Source organism: Diospyros lotus, chromosome 7 (genome assembly GCF_014633365.1).
Source record: "Diospyros lotus cultivar Yz01 chromosome 7, ASM1463336v1, whole genome shotgun sequence".
NCBI classification, from domain to species: Eukaryota; Viridiplantae; Streptophyta; class Magnoliopsida; order Ericales; family Ebenaceae; genus Diospyros; species Diospyros lotus.
The window spans coordinates 9,152,599-9,167,003 of NC_068344.1; positions in this window are offsets into that span (position 1 = coordinate 9,152,599).

Genomic DNA, 14,405 nt, shown 5'->3' on the forward strand with positions numbered 1-14,405 from the left:
ATCCTACGAGTGTCTGATATGGGTGGAGGTGCCTATAAGCCCGGTAGGCGAGGCTCAAATTTCAATTGCTTGTTGATTTATTTTTGTGATATATTTATATATGCATGGATGTGGTGGCCTTGGGAGCCATGTAGAGCATGTGAAATTTATTACTATTAATGTATGTGCATGAGGATGGACATGAATGCATGGCATGTATGATGATCACGACATGGAAATGGTTGTGAATGGAAACTTATGAGTTGTGTCCTACTTATATATTTTCATAGAGTCATTATTTACTCTATCTTGGTTATCTATGCCCTTGATCCTATATTTCTATGCTTTATATATATACTTGCTAAGTCTCGTGGCTCACTTTGTTTACTCTTATGTCATTCTAGGTAAATGTAAAGTAATTATACAGATACATCCCAAACTTGAAGGTCCATGTTAATAGTTTTGATGAGGGCATGTTGTGAAGAGATTTCATTTTGTTAATTACATTAGTGCCTATAATATCCCGAAATTTTGGAAATGATAATAATTATTAAATTTCAGTATTTGGGGTATGTATTAAATATTTGAGGATTTAAGGTAACCAAATAATAGAAAAAAAATAATAGCAATAGCAATAATAATAATAATAACAATAATAGGGATAATGCTAATAATAATAAAAATGTTTAAATTAAATTAAATTAACTTAACTTAAATTAATAACCTAATATATATATATATACACATATATACATATATACTTATATGTAACGTGCGTGGGCCCCAAGCATGCTATAGGGGGGCCATGTTCTCTTAAACAAAGAAGGAAGAAGAAGGAGCTTATGGGAGCAGGGGGGCGAGAGATCGGGTGAGAGAGAGAGCTTAGCCAAGAGAGAGAGAGAAAGATAGAAAAAGGGAGCGGGGGCCATGGAAGCTGGCCGAGCTCCGCAGCTGAGCAAGGGAGGGAGCGACGCGAGGAAGGCCAATAGCGGCGGCCATGGGCGATGCTGGAGTAGGTGGAACATGCGGCTGGAGGAGTTCGGCTGTGGCTGGTGGCCGTTGGGGCGTGCGGCCGTGCTGGTGCGCCGAGGTAGCTGTGCGAGGGAAGAAGAAGACAAGAGAAGAAGAAGAAGAAGAAAATAAAGAAGAAAGGAAAGAAAGAAAATAAGAAGGGAAAGGAGAAGAAGAAGCATGGTGCGCAGGAGAGAGGTGGGGAAGAAGAAGAAGAAAGAAAAGAAAAGAAAAGAAAGGAAAGAAAATAAAATAAAAGGAAGAAAATATGGGAAAAATGAAGGAATTTTGGGATTTTTTGGCATGGAAAGTGATCAAGTACGTGAGTAAAAAATTAGTAGAAGTATTATATGATTAAATTATAAATTTTACGCGGTTAGAATTAATTAATTTAAGTCCCAATTGTGTTAACTGTTAGGAAACGTTTTACTTCACAACGAGAGCACAAGAGAGGCCGAAAACAACTGGTTTCAGGCAAGCTTCTAACCCTCTCCTCGCATTATTTATTTCCCGTGAAAGTCTTCGAGGTTTCTTATATTTTAAACCCTTCCCCACCGTGACTCGGTTCCACACATTAATAATGCAAACCCGCGTGGCCACTATCTTATGTCTTATATGCTGATAATGGATTAATTGGTGATTAAATAAGCTAAGTAAGGATGTCTTGGTGTCTTTCTTTTCGACCATCACGGAGCTTCGTATCGCTCCGCTTCCCTTGGGAATGATGTCGAACCCATTGGGGTAAGGTTCTTAGAAGTGTTGATTATGGTTTAATAGTGTTAGGTTAATAATTTATTATGAATGTGGAAATAGCTTCCTATGTATGAGAAGAGATGAGAATAAGAATGATATAATGGAGTTTATGTTTTCATGGAGAAAGTTTGTGAACTGATAAGCTTAAAGTGACTAAGTATTGTATTATCGACATGTGTGTCTAAGGGTATGGGGTACAAAACCACTGATTGTCGACCGTGGGTCGTGGCAGTTGATGGTTGGATGTATGGGCGCTAGTCATTGGTTGTTACGATAAGCCCTAGACGGGCTAAAAAAGCTGGTACTCCAGATTCTCGCCTTGGTTTGTGCATATCATGATGTGTGTGCTACAGGGGGCTAGGTTGCATTCATTTGGGAAAACATGCTTTGTGTGTGACGGGATGTGTGAGCATTTGCATGACTCGGTTGGTCTAAGAGCTAATTTGGGTACCCTAGGCGAACGTGTGCATTTAGAACATGCCGCATGTATGTATTCCTACGTGGGCATAGTAGCACCTAATGCTTGGTTTATAGGGGCATTGTCATCACGTTTATGCTACAAAAGTCATTACATTTCTTATGTGTTGCATTGCATGGTTCTATTATTACTATTATTCTGGGCGGGAGTACTGTGCCAAGTGTCGGGAGTACCGACTCGGGTGAGCTTCGGCTCGGCTTAGATATTAGCTTGGGGCTGGCCCGAGGGAAGACCAAGATCGCGGAAGTATATGACAATGTGATGAATAACAGGAAGAACATATGAGGGTATGATAGGTATCAGGAAAAGCATGTCATAAGTATCAGGAAAAGTCGACTAAAGTCAGGAAAAGGCAAGTCTTTATGGTTAATGATATGGTATCCTATGTTAGGCTACAACAGGTTTGTATGCGGGACTTGGGTACCAATGTGTGGCTTATGTGGGCCCCTGGTTCCTTATGTGCAGTTAACTTTATGTTATGCATGTAGAAGTAAGGTATGTATAGCTCATGACATGGCGTGATTGCATTGACATAAATTGCATGGGGTGTCATGGGAATTGTCCTTTCCTAAACCCTCAACTCTTCTTTCTAGAGCTTGCTGAGTCTCGCGACTCACGTTTGCTTTACATCATTCCAAGTAAGAACATCCCAAGACCGCAGGTGTGTACGCGCGGAGTTGGGTCTAGATACTCGTGTCATGGTAGCAAGTGCAGAGCTCTCCCGAAACTAGATCATGGGTGTCATTGTGCCTATGTTAAGGTTAATGTTTATGTTTTTGAAATTGATATATGTTATGTAAGTTCAAGTGGGCCCAAGTGATGAATGATTTTGTAAAAACGATTATGTGATGTGCTATGATAAAAAGATTGTGATTTTAGTAAGAGTGTAGTTATGTTATTGTTCGATATCATTTTAGTAATGACCCTCTCACGGATCCTCTTAGTGCACGGGGGCTCCGGGAGGCGGGCTGTTACAGTGCCTTTGTGCACATGTTTTATAAGCCATGGTGCCAAGATGACATAAATTGATGATGCTGTAAACTTTTATTTTGGCTTCTGTTGATAATATCTAATGATAGAAATATGATGTTGAATTATATTATTCGGTATCATCTTTGCCATGACCTTCTTTTGGATATCCTATTCTTGGTGACGTAAACTGATGATGATGTAAACTTTTATTTTGGCTTCCGTTGATAATATCTAAGGATAGAAATATGATGTTGAATTATATTGTTTGGTATCATCTTTGTGGTGACCTCCTTTCAGATATCCTATGCTAGTGAGAATATCTGGGAGTGGGTCCTTACATTGATTGGTGCCCCATTTGTTTTATGGACTAAGGCAAGGGAGCCCTAATGAATTTTGGTGTTAACAATTTTTTGTTCGGGTGGCAATCACAAGAGTTAAGAAATTGTACTATATTGGTATACACTTGACTGTATGTTTTTTATGATGTCAGAGATTACACCACTAATGTTTGGATTAATGGAGAATGTCGCGACATTTGAAACGAGCAAGTCTTCTCGCTAAATTTGTAAAACGAAGGTTAGTCCTACTTGGGGCAATCTCAGAACCACCTTCCAAAGTCGAGTGCTGCATTCTTTCAATTCCTTTATTTTTTGCAAATCTAAGTTTTAATTTTTGGGTGAGCTTAATTCACATCTCTTAAGCTAATTAACAAGTTCTTTTGGAAAACAATACTATAAATGGAAATAGGAAGTGCATGAACTGTGAAATCAAATGTAGGAAAGATAAAGTAGATAACACACGGGATTTATAGTGATTTGCAATAACCTGACCTACTCCACTACCTTCGGTCCTCACTAAGGATTTTCAAGTACTTACTGTTTAGCTTTTACTAATCTTAGCTAGAACCTTTTACATAGCTTTTCATAGGTTTAGTGGGAACCTTCATAGTAGCTTTTGCCAAGCTCAACTAAAACCTTTTTAAGCCTTTTACCAAGTTAAGGCACTAACCCTTTTTCTTTTTAGTTAGGCTTAGCAATAACCCTTATAATAGTTTCTTTTAAGGAATATTAAGCAAAAGCTCATGATGTAAAAAAAAAAAAAAAACTCTCAAAGGGTAAGAAAGAAAGCTCACGAGGGATTTCAAGATTACAAACAGGGATTTCAGTTCTTTCTTTTTCTTTCTCTTCTTTTTCATTCTACTCAAGAGAACTTTTTCACTTAGGTTAGCTCATGTAGAAGAGGTATGATCTTGAGGACATTTGATATTTATATCTTTTCATTCTTCAATGCTCTTTTGCAGTTTGTCTGGAGGATAAAGTCATTAAACCTATAACCTATAAGCGTAACATCCCAGATTTTTAAAAGGGCTTAAGAGTAATTTTAACTTGGGTTATAGGTGAAATTATTAAAAGATTTGAGACTTAAGTATAATTTTTTACAATTATCAGTATCGAATCGACTACAGGGAATGCCTTGGAATGTAGATGACTAAGGAAATTAATATGGTACTGACAATCATTTTGAGATATGATTTATGAAATTGAAAGCGGTCATATCGGAGACAGTTTTTGGTACAGCTATGATTCAGGCTAAAAAATTGAATCGTCGTAGGGGACTTCCCGAAAATTAACTGAACCATGAGGGTCTGATTTTGTGTTAGGATCAACCCTGAAGTGGTTTTGGGATGAAACAAGGGTCCCGTGAGGGCGCAAAGGCGAAATCGTTCTTATCGAGTAAGTCATGAGTTATTAATTTTAGATTTTAAGTGTCGTAATGTAAATTAATTTGATATTTAAGAATATAATTGCAATTAGAGAATTGTACATGTGAAATAAAGAAAAAATTGAGATTTAAATATATAATTTTCTTATTATTATGTAATATGTAGTTATATATATATATACGTAATTGTTTGGGTGCGTGGAGGCCATGCCTCTGCAAAATTTCATGGCCATACCTCTGCGAAATTTTTTGCAAGTAGGTGCGTAGAGTGATGGTTGGATGCATAGGGTGATGGCCAAGGCAGTAAGGAAAGACGGTGGTTTGGTTATAAAAAGAGAAGGGAGCAAGCAATGGTGAGAAATGAAGCAGAGAGTTGCAATGAGTGAGAGAGGGGGTGGCCAGCAGCAGAGGTGGCCGAGCAACAACAAAAGGCAATCGGTGGTGGTCGCGACAAGCGGCGGAGGGGGCCAGAGGTGGTTGAATTCGGCCATGGCAGCATCGAAACTGCCATTGCAGTAGCTGGGTGTTGCGACAACGATTGCAACGAAGGCTAACGAGAGTGTGGGCAGCGGCTAGCGAGGGCGTGTGTAGCGGTTGGAGAGGCTGCGGTGGCCACGAGCGCAAAGGTGGCCAATGGAGCAGGTGGATGGGTGAGGCCCTATTCGTGCAGGAAGGAGAAGTAGGGGAGAAGAAGAAGGAAGAAGAAGTGAAGAAAGAAAAAGAAAAAGAAAAAAAAAGAAAAGGAAAGGAAAAGGAAAAAAAGAAAGAAAAAGAAAATAGAAAAAGAAAAAAGAAAAAAAAAAGAAAAGAAAAGGAAAAGGAAAAAAGAAAGAAAAAGAAAATAGAAAAAAATGTGAAAAAATAGAAAAAAATCTCCAAAAATTCTAGGAATTAATTTGGGGTTAGAGGAGTATGTCTGGAATCATGAAATTGACCGGGCATAAGTTTTGACATCAGAGTTCGCATACCGAGGAAGCCTAAGAGGCTAAGTTAAGGTGAGTAAAATTTCCTAGAAAATTTCAAAAAATTAGGAAAGTTATTTTATGAATTTTTATAGAGAAATATTTGAGAGAATATTTAGTGTGGATTTATTGAGGAAAAAATAGGAAGAAGTAGAGGAAAGTGTGAGAAAATTAAGAAAAATAGAATATTGATATTCTTGAATAAATACTATAATACCCCAAGAGCCTAGAGAATGGTAGTATATATCGAGGATAAGTAAGGAATGAAACAATATCAGCTGGATACCTTTTGGATTGAATGTAGGGAAAGAACTCCTGGGTTAAGCGTGCTTGAGCTGGGGAAGCTCAAAGATGGGTGATCCCTGAGAAGTTCGCGTGGTCCCATCAAGGTAAGTTGTTCCAGTCCTTGCAATCGCTCAATGCAAGATGTTACAGGTGGTATCAGATCTGACCCATGGTGAAGGAAGTTTGATGACGGCGGGGAGTGGCGCCAGGGCTCGAGGGCCTGTACAACAAGTGGCTTCTAGTAGGCTTCTAGGATGGCAACCCCAAAAGGGAGAAGATCTGAGACTAGTTGTAAAGTCGCATGACGAGGACATCATGTGCTCAAGGAAGGGAAAATGTAACACCTCAATAGCCTAGAGAAGGGTAGTATATATCGAGGATAAGTAAGGAAGGAAACAACATCAACTAGATACCTTTTGGGCTGAATGTAGACAAAAAACTCCTAGATTAAGAGTGCTTGAGCTAGGAAAGCTTAAGGATGGATAACTCCTAGGAAGTTCGCGTAGGCCCATCAAGGTAAGTTGTTTCAGTCCTTGCTATCGCTCAATGCAATATGTTACAAATACGATAGACATGGAATGTTGAGGTTCTGAATTGAGTTCATTAGAAACTTGGCACAAGAGTCAAGATATGCTGAGATACCTTCGTGGTAAGTGATTAGACTCTAAACCTGATTTTATATAAATGGTTTTATCATGTTGTCATGTATTGATGTGAATATGTCATGTAGATTGCATTTACATGCTATGATGAAATGTGCATATGTATACGATGATATTATTAATCATGCATCATATAAGGGTTTGAGAGTACGGGTCGGTATCGTTGCTCTACCAAGGGTGCACCCATACACCTCGGCATGGTCAGGTGATTAGTGATCAATTTTGTAAAAATTTTATTATAATTTCACCCTTATTTTGATCTTAAAATGGTTTAAATTGAATATTATTATGCATTTTGTAATTTTGTGCATGTTTAAAAATATTAATATAAAAAAATTAAATATAATATATATAATAATATAATATATATAATAATATAAATATGGAAAGCCCAGGCCCAAGCCCAACACATGGAAAGCCCAGGCCCAAGCCCAACACAAGGAAGGCCCAAGCCCAAGCCCAACACAAGGAAAGCCCAAGCCTAAGCCCAAAACAAGGAAGGCCCAAGCCCAACACAAGGAAGGCCCAAGCCCAAAAATATGAAAAGCCCAAGTCCCACAAATTAATGACATCATCGCTTACATCATGGGTTGGAGTGACATCATTGCTTACATCATGAGTTGGAATGACATCATCGCTTACATCATGTGTTAGATATTTTATTTATCTTTGTATTTTTAAATTAGTTATTTTATTTTTCTTTAGATATTTTGTATTATTAAATTATATAATTGAGTGGTCTCTATTGCATCTTTTACCCTATAAATAGAGCACTTAGGGTGCATTTGTAACCATTCAATTTTCCTATAATGAAAGTATAGTTATGTTTTTGAAATTTCTCTCTCAAAATTTTCACTTTAGTTTCAATATGATTTCGTTCTTAGAATTTCTCTCTTAAATCTTCAACCTTTGTTTCCATATAGTTGTATTATGTTATTCATATTATCTTTTTATTATATACGGCCTATATGGTCGGTTGAATATTGTCTTTAAATATTGTCTTTTCATTATATACCGCCTATATGGTCGGTTAAAAAATAGTCTTTCAATTCTTGTCTTTTCATTATATACCGCCTATATGATCGGTTAAAAAATAGTCTTTCAATTCTTGTCTTTTCATTATAAACCGCCTATATGGTCGGTTAAAAAAATAGTCTTTCAATTCTTGTCTTTTCATTATAAACCGCCTATATGGTCGGTTAAAAAATAGTCTTTCAATTCTTGTCTTTTCATTATATACCGCCTATATGGTCGGTTAAAAAATAGTCTTTTAAATACTGTCTTTTAATTCCCGTCATTTAAATTCCTGCCAATTTATTTTAAAAATGAAGATGAGTAGCTAAATCCGATCTTGGGTTAAGGCAAGGACAGTGTCCAACGCCAATGATTCCCAAAGAAAGCTGCGCTTCAATTGTGTAATATTAATCTGATTTAATTTGAGCAGTGTGCGTATAGTGTATCTATGAGTTTGGATTGGAGCATAAGCCTAACTTAGAGTTTCCATGCCACGTATGGAGATTGCTAGACCTGGAAATATTTTCATACCCAAGCCCAAATGATTAATCTGTACCTATAAATTCTATCTGTGGGATATAATTCAATTTATGATAATTGCTTGACTTAGAATTTCCATGCCATGTATGGAGATTGCTTAAACAAGAATTATCATTATCTTGAACTAAAATTACTCATAGATCTGCAAAACTTAATTCAGATGAATATTATTAATCTTTTCTATTAAGTTGGGAATTAATTGGTTTTGACACTGAAATTGTCTTGACCCAAGCTACTTAAACTCATTGTTAATTTAGTTTTAATCATTTCCTTTAGATTATCTTAATCACCTCTTAAAATCAAATATTCAGTGATTTCTGTTTTCATCCAAAATAATCTCCCTATGAACCGACTCGGACTCACCGAATTATAAATTTAAAATTGTACTACACGCACACTCGCACACTGGCGAGTATAATCGCCCTATACCTGCTTTAACAAAAGGATTAATGTTTGATAAATTTGGTTGTTGTTTTGATAAATAAATGTGCAGGGTAGCGTAGCAGTCTGTGAAGCACGGAAACGGCTCGGAGATGCCGTTTCGGCGTTTCCGAACCGTTTCCCGTTTCAGAAACGCGAAAAACGGCCTGGAAACGTTTTTTGGGCCGTTTGTGTAATTTTTAAAACATTGCGGGCCGTTTCAGAATTTTAACAACCTCGCCGGAAACGCGTTTCCAGCCGAAAACGCGTTTCCAGCGCGCGATACAGCACAAGGAGCCCTCCTTCCCTGTCTTCTTTTTCTTCTTCTTCTTCCATCTCCCTCGCCGCCATCTGCATCAAGGCTCTCTTCTGGTCAAACAGCTCGCGATTACAAGACAGGAAGCCTTCCTTCCTTATCTTCTTTTTCTTCTTCTTCCATCTCCGTCGCCGCCATCTACATCAAGGCTCTCAGCTCTTTCCTGGTCAAATAGCGTGCGATTACAGCACATGGAGCCCTCATTCCCTCCCTTCTTTTTCTTCTTCTTTTTATTCTTCTTCTTCTTCTTCCATCTCCCTCGCCGCCATCTGCATCAAGGCTGTCTCCTGGTCAAACAGCTTTTCACTTCCTGGCAGCGACCAGAATGGCACATTCCTTCCAGCACTTTAACATTCTTACTCATGAAGTTCATATTCATTGGAGGAATCCATCACTTTAAGTTATGGTCTTATTAGCAAAATGTCTGAAGGTATATGATGACACTGACTTCTTTATTTTTGAATATTTTTTTATATTAAAAATTATATTTATAAAAAAAATCCTATATTTTTTAAATTTACAGTTTACCCCGCGTTTCCGTTTCCTACCTTTTTAGAAAAATGCCGTTTTCGCGTTTCCGTTTCCTATCGGAAACGTCTCCCGTTTCCGTTTCCGTGCAACATAGGTAGCAGTCATCAGGAAGCTGTAAAATGGAGAGTAACATTAAGGTATGGTTTGCTCAAATTGAAAGGAAAAGAAAAAGGACATTTTGCATATTGCATCCATGCACGAAATATGTTTATTGTACCCTTACTTAGATGATTTATCATCTAACTTGGGCTTTGCCCCTGGAATATTCAAACATTCTAGATGGAGATTGTAGTAGAAATGAGAATGAATAAGGCATGAAATGGCACTTAGCAAAGTGCATGATGAATTGATTGTATGTTATGTAGTCCATGTATTTAAGTTCTGCTACTTTGAATTCTGGACATTTTAAGGAATGATGATATATAACCTTATTATTGATTCATGTTAAAGATTAAGGTTCGATTCTTAGTGTCCGCATTTGATATTTATGATGATTCTCATTTGAGATTGATGAATGAAAATTTTGTGATAGGTATGAGGACTGATATGCTTTAGCCGTAGTTTTGAGTAGATTTTTTTTTTTTTTTTTTTATCTTAGAATTGTCCTAAGTTATAACACGTTTGGAAAATGGGGTGTTACAATAAGAATATTCTATTTTTTTCTCTTTCCAACGGTTAGAATGTGTTCTTAAAGTTCAAACATAGTTAACTTGTTGAAAGATTGTTCAGACATCATTTAATGAAGATTTGATTTGATTGAAATCAAAATTGTGCTCATTTAATGCTGATATACAAATAACAAATAATCTAGACATGGGTCAAACCCAATAAGTAGATCTGGGTCAAGTACACCTAAATGGGCCGAAACACAACATAAAATTAAAAGCAAGAAAAACCAAGCAAATTGGTGGTAAAGTGATGACTGAATGGCCACTACTTGGCCATGATGATCATGTAACAGGTCACCCTTGGGAGCCTTCCTTGTAGTTGACAGACCTTTCTGAGGCGTTCCTCGAACCGAACTTGGGATCCTCCCTAGGACCCACAAGAATATGACACGAATATGCTAGGAATATACTCAGAATATGCCACCCTAGAAGCCTAAGATGGATGCCATGTGTCCACCTCTCCCTCCTCTATAAATAGAAGGACCATTTCTTCTCTCAAGTACCCTTACTCTGATATTTAGACTCCTTTTTTACACTCAAGCACTCGAAGACTAACTTAAACATCGAGAGGTTTGCGCAGGGACAACCTCTCGTGCCCTTAACCGTTTGTTTGTCTTGATAGGGCACTTAGTCATCAGATGGCACTTAGTCATCAAAAGGCACTCGGTTATCGAAGGGCACTCGATCATTTAAGGGCACTCATTCATCAAAGGGCATTCGTTCATTAGCAAGCCATCTGTTCATCAGCAAGCCTCCTGATCATTACTATCCAGTCACCTGATCTTCATTGCCTAAGATTGTCAAGATTATCTTTCCCACACTATAAATTCATTATTGTATTTTGGTAACAACAAATGTTGTTTTTAACGGCTATAAAATTTGAATTTCAACACAATATTAATCGAGTAAACTTAAGAGTTAGTCGATTAAGATGTTACTTGATTGCTAACTAATGTTACTCGATTAAGCTTGTCAACTGCATTAGTCATTACTTGACTAAAATATATGTTACTCGACTACAAGATCATTATACTCAATTAAAATAATATCTTAGTTGATTAACACATCAATCACTTGTAAGTTTGAACTTGTTACTCGATTAACTACTTTTGATAATTGATTAATGTATAACATTATTCGATTACAAATTTCACTTAGTCGATTAATAATTCAAATATAGAGATTATCACTCTGTCCAATGATTATCACTCAACTAAGCACAAAGTTACTCAATTAATATCAACTTTGTTAGTGTATGCCCTACAGCTTAAATGTTAAGTTATACTTCATATATTAAAATTTGATATTGTTAGTGTATGGCCTACAATTTAAGTGTTAAGTTGTATATGATAGATTAAGGTTTGATATATTATGAGTAATATATCTATTTGTTTCATGTATTCAGTTGGCACATCTTTGTATTTTATATTTAATTATATTGGATGCCTAAAGAGAAAGTCCCTAGAAATATTCTATGTAGAAAAGAATTAAAGTGTGACTTTAATTATATGGTCTTTGATATACATAAGAGTATACCTTAAAACGTCCTTGGTCAAAAGTTGCATTGAAATGGGACATCAATGACATAAAGAGATCAGTGTGTACTATGCAGTCACCTTAGGAAGGTGGCAGTTGATCTTACAGACTGTGAGCATTGGATGCCTAAGCTAGTACATAGCTTCTTGTTGGAGAACAAGTTCACTGGGCAGTGACTTGACTTGAGGATTCCAAATGGATATTGTAAAAAGTGTCTAAGAAAATCTCTTGTGACGGTTGTGCAAGTGATCCTTCAACTTGAGATCACCATTGTGCCTTGCATGTGGATTTTTATACTTTGACACTATTAAGGAAACATCTAGGAGTGTGAGTGTGGAAGTGATTAGGTATGCCATGAAGTATGCAAAGACTAGGAGTGCTCAAGATAGGATTCATCAACCCCTGTTAAGGGGAGATATGTCTCATAGGCCCTTTGGTGAAAGATGACTTGAAATCTGTGGCCACAGTTAAATGTTTATCCAAAGGAAGTCATCCTTTCAAGAGACCAAAGAATATCATAATCAAACAGAAAAGGGATTTACACTTTCCATACCTTTGTTTGATTGAGACACTTTAAACCAATTGTTGAAAAAATTATATTTTGATTTATGGAGAAAATAATTTTAAAAAATATATTTTCACTAAATTTGGTTTAGTGATGATCCCCAAAACATTTGATATGAATATTTTAAATTGAAAAACTTCATGCTCATTCATATCTTCCAAATTAGTCAAAATATGTTTTGTATAGGTCGAGAATGATTGATCAAAGTGTTTTGTAGTTTAAGAAAATATTTTTCTTAAATTGGAGAACTTTAAGCTTATATATATACTTATATTCTCCAAATCAACAAAAAATATATTTTGTGTCAGTCAAACATACTAAAATTATTTTTAAAAATCGACTAAGTATAAAAGACCTTTGTTCAACTAATTATATGTATTTCTAAAGCCTTTGAAGGCAAAGTATTCAAAAATTATGTTAAAACTTCTACATTTGTTTTCAACCTAAAAATAGTTTTCAAGTCAATTGAGTATTGCTCAATTTACTTTTTAAATTAATCGAGTATTAAAGCTATTTAATTGAGTATCATAAAAACCTACTCGATTATGTTCTTCCAAAGCTTTGTTTTTTAAAGCTATAATCGAGTATGGTATTTCTATAATCTAATATTGATTATTCATACTTGAGTAAGGTCTTAAAAAATTGAGTTTCTTTATAGCTATTAAAAATTGAGTTTCTTTATAGCATATTTTTCAGTTAAGTATTGCTTTATGTGTTATTCAAATCAATTGATTATGTGCTTTGGCAAAATCACTTTTCAATCGACTATTTAGGTTTCCTACTCGAGCATTTTATGTAAACTCTCTGTATTTTTAAAATCAATCGAGTAAGGACTGTTTTTAATTGAGTAAATTTTTGGAATCAAAATTCAAGCATCTCCTTAGTCGAGTATATCTCTCTCATCAATCGACTAAAGTATTTTCATAATCGAGTATTTTTATGTATTAGTCAAGTAAAAGTTGGATTAATTATGGCTAAGTCTCCATGCTTAAAGTTAATTGAGAATTAGTTATTTGTACTCAAGTATATGCTTGTGTTAGTCGAGTAACCTTAGCCAAGTAGTCGAGTGCTTAATGCAAAGTCTCTATGGCTTCTGAGATAGTCAAGTAATTACTTGGTTTTACTCGAGTGAGGCTTCTATATGATCGATTGTGTGAGATATCCAATCAAGTATGCTCTTATATTAGTCAAGTATCTCTAGGAGTTAGTCCAGTAACTAGTATCGGGTTTTAAATTTTATAGCCATTACTCAAAAAGCGGAAAGAGGATAGTTTAACCGTTAGAGCGTTAATTCTTTATTCTATGAAGTCTAACCTTATTCTTGATGTTTTACTCTTGTAATTGGTTTTGATGATGAAAAACAACAATTAGTTTTGAAGTCTAAATCAAACAAAAATCAATTTAACATACAATGGAAAAATGGTTTCATCATGATCAATCAAACTATATTCTTATACATGGAGATTTGCACAAACAAGTATTATGATGAAATCTCCTAAATGATTTTCAAAAATTAGTTTTGAACCGTTGGTCAAAATGAAGCTAAAGTTTTTCAAAGGCAAAAGACCATTTGTCGACCAACAGAATGTATGTTCTTGATAGATTGATGATTTTGCCTTTCATATCATTTTGATGAAATTATTTTATCAATGGTTATTATATTGGTGTTCCAAATTACTTTTATATGATCTATAAAGCACCAAAATTAAAATCAATTTCATTATGCATTCCAATGTTAAAAATCTTGTGATAAATTTTTTGATGATATTTGAAATATTATGTTTAATTTTGGAGTGAAGAAAAATTTTTAAATTAATTTTTTGATGATCGTTACAGTAATTTTTGCTTGCTACAGTAATTTTCGATCACTATAGTGTTTTTCAATTGCTATTGTTTTTTGCTATAGTACTGTCGACAGATTGAAGCTCTGACACTTCCAACGCCTAGTTTCTCCACTATTCCAACTCGTTCCTTTCACCACGAACAACTAT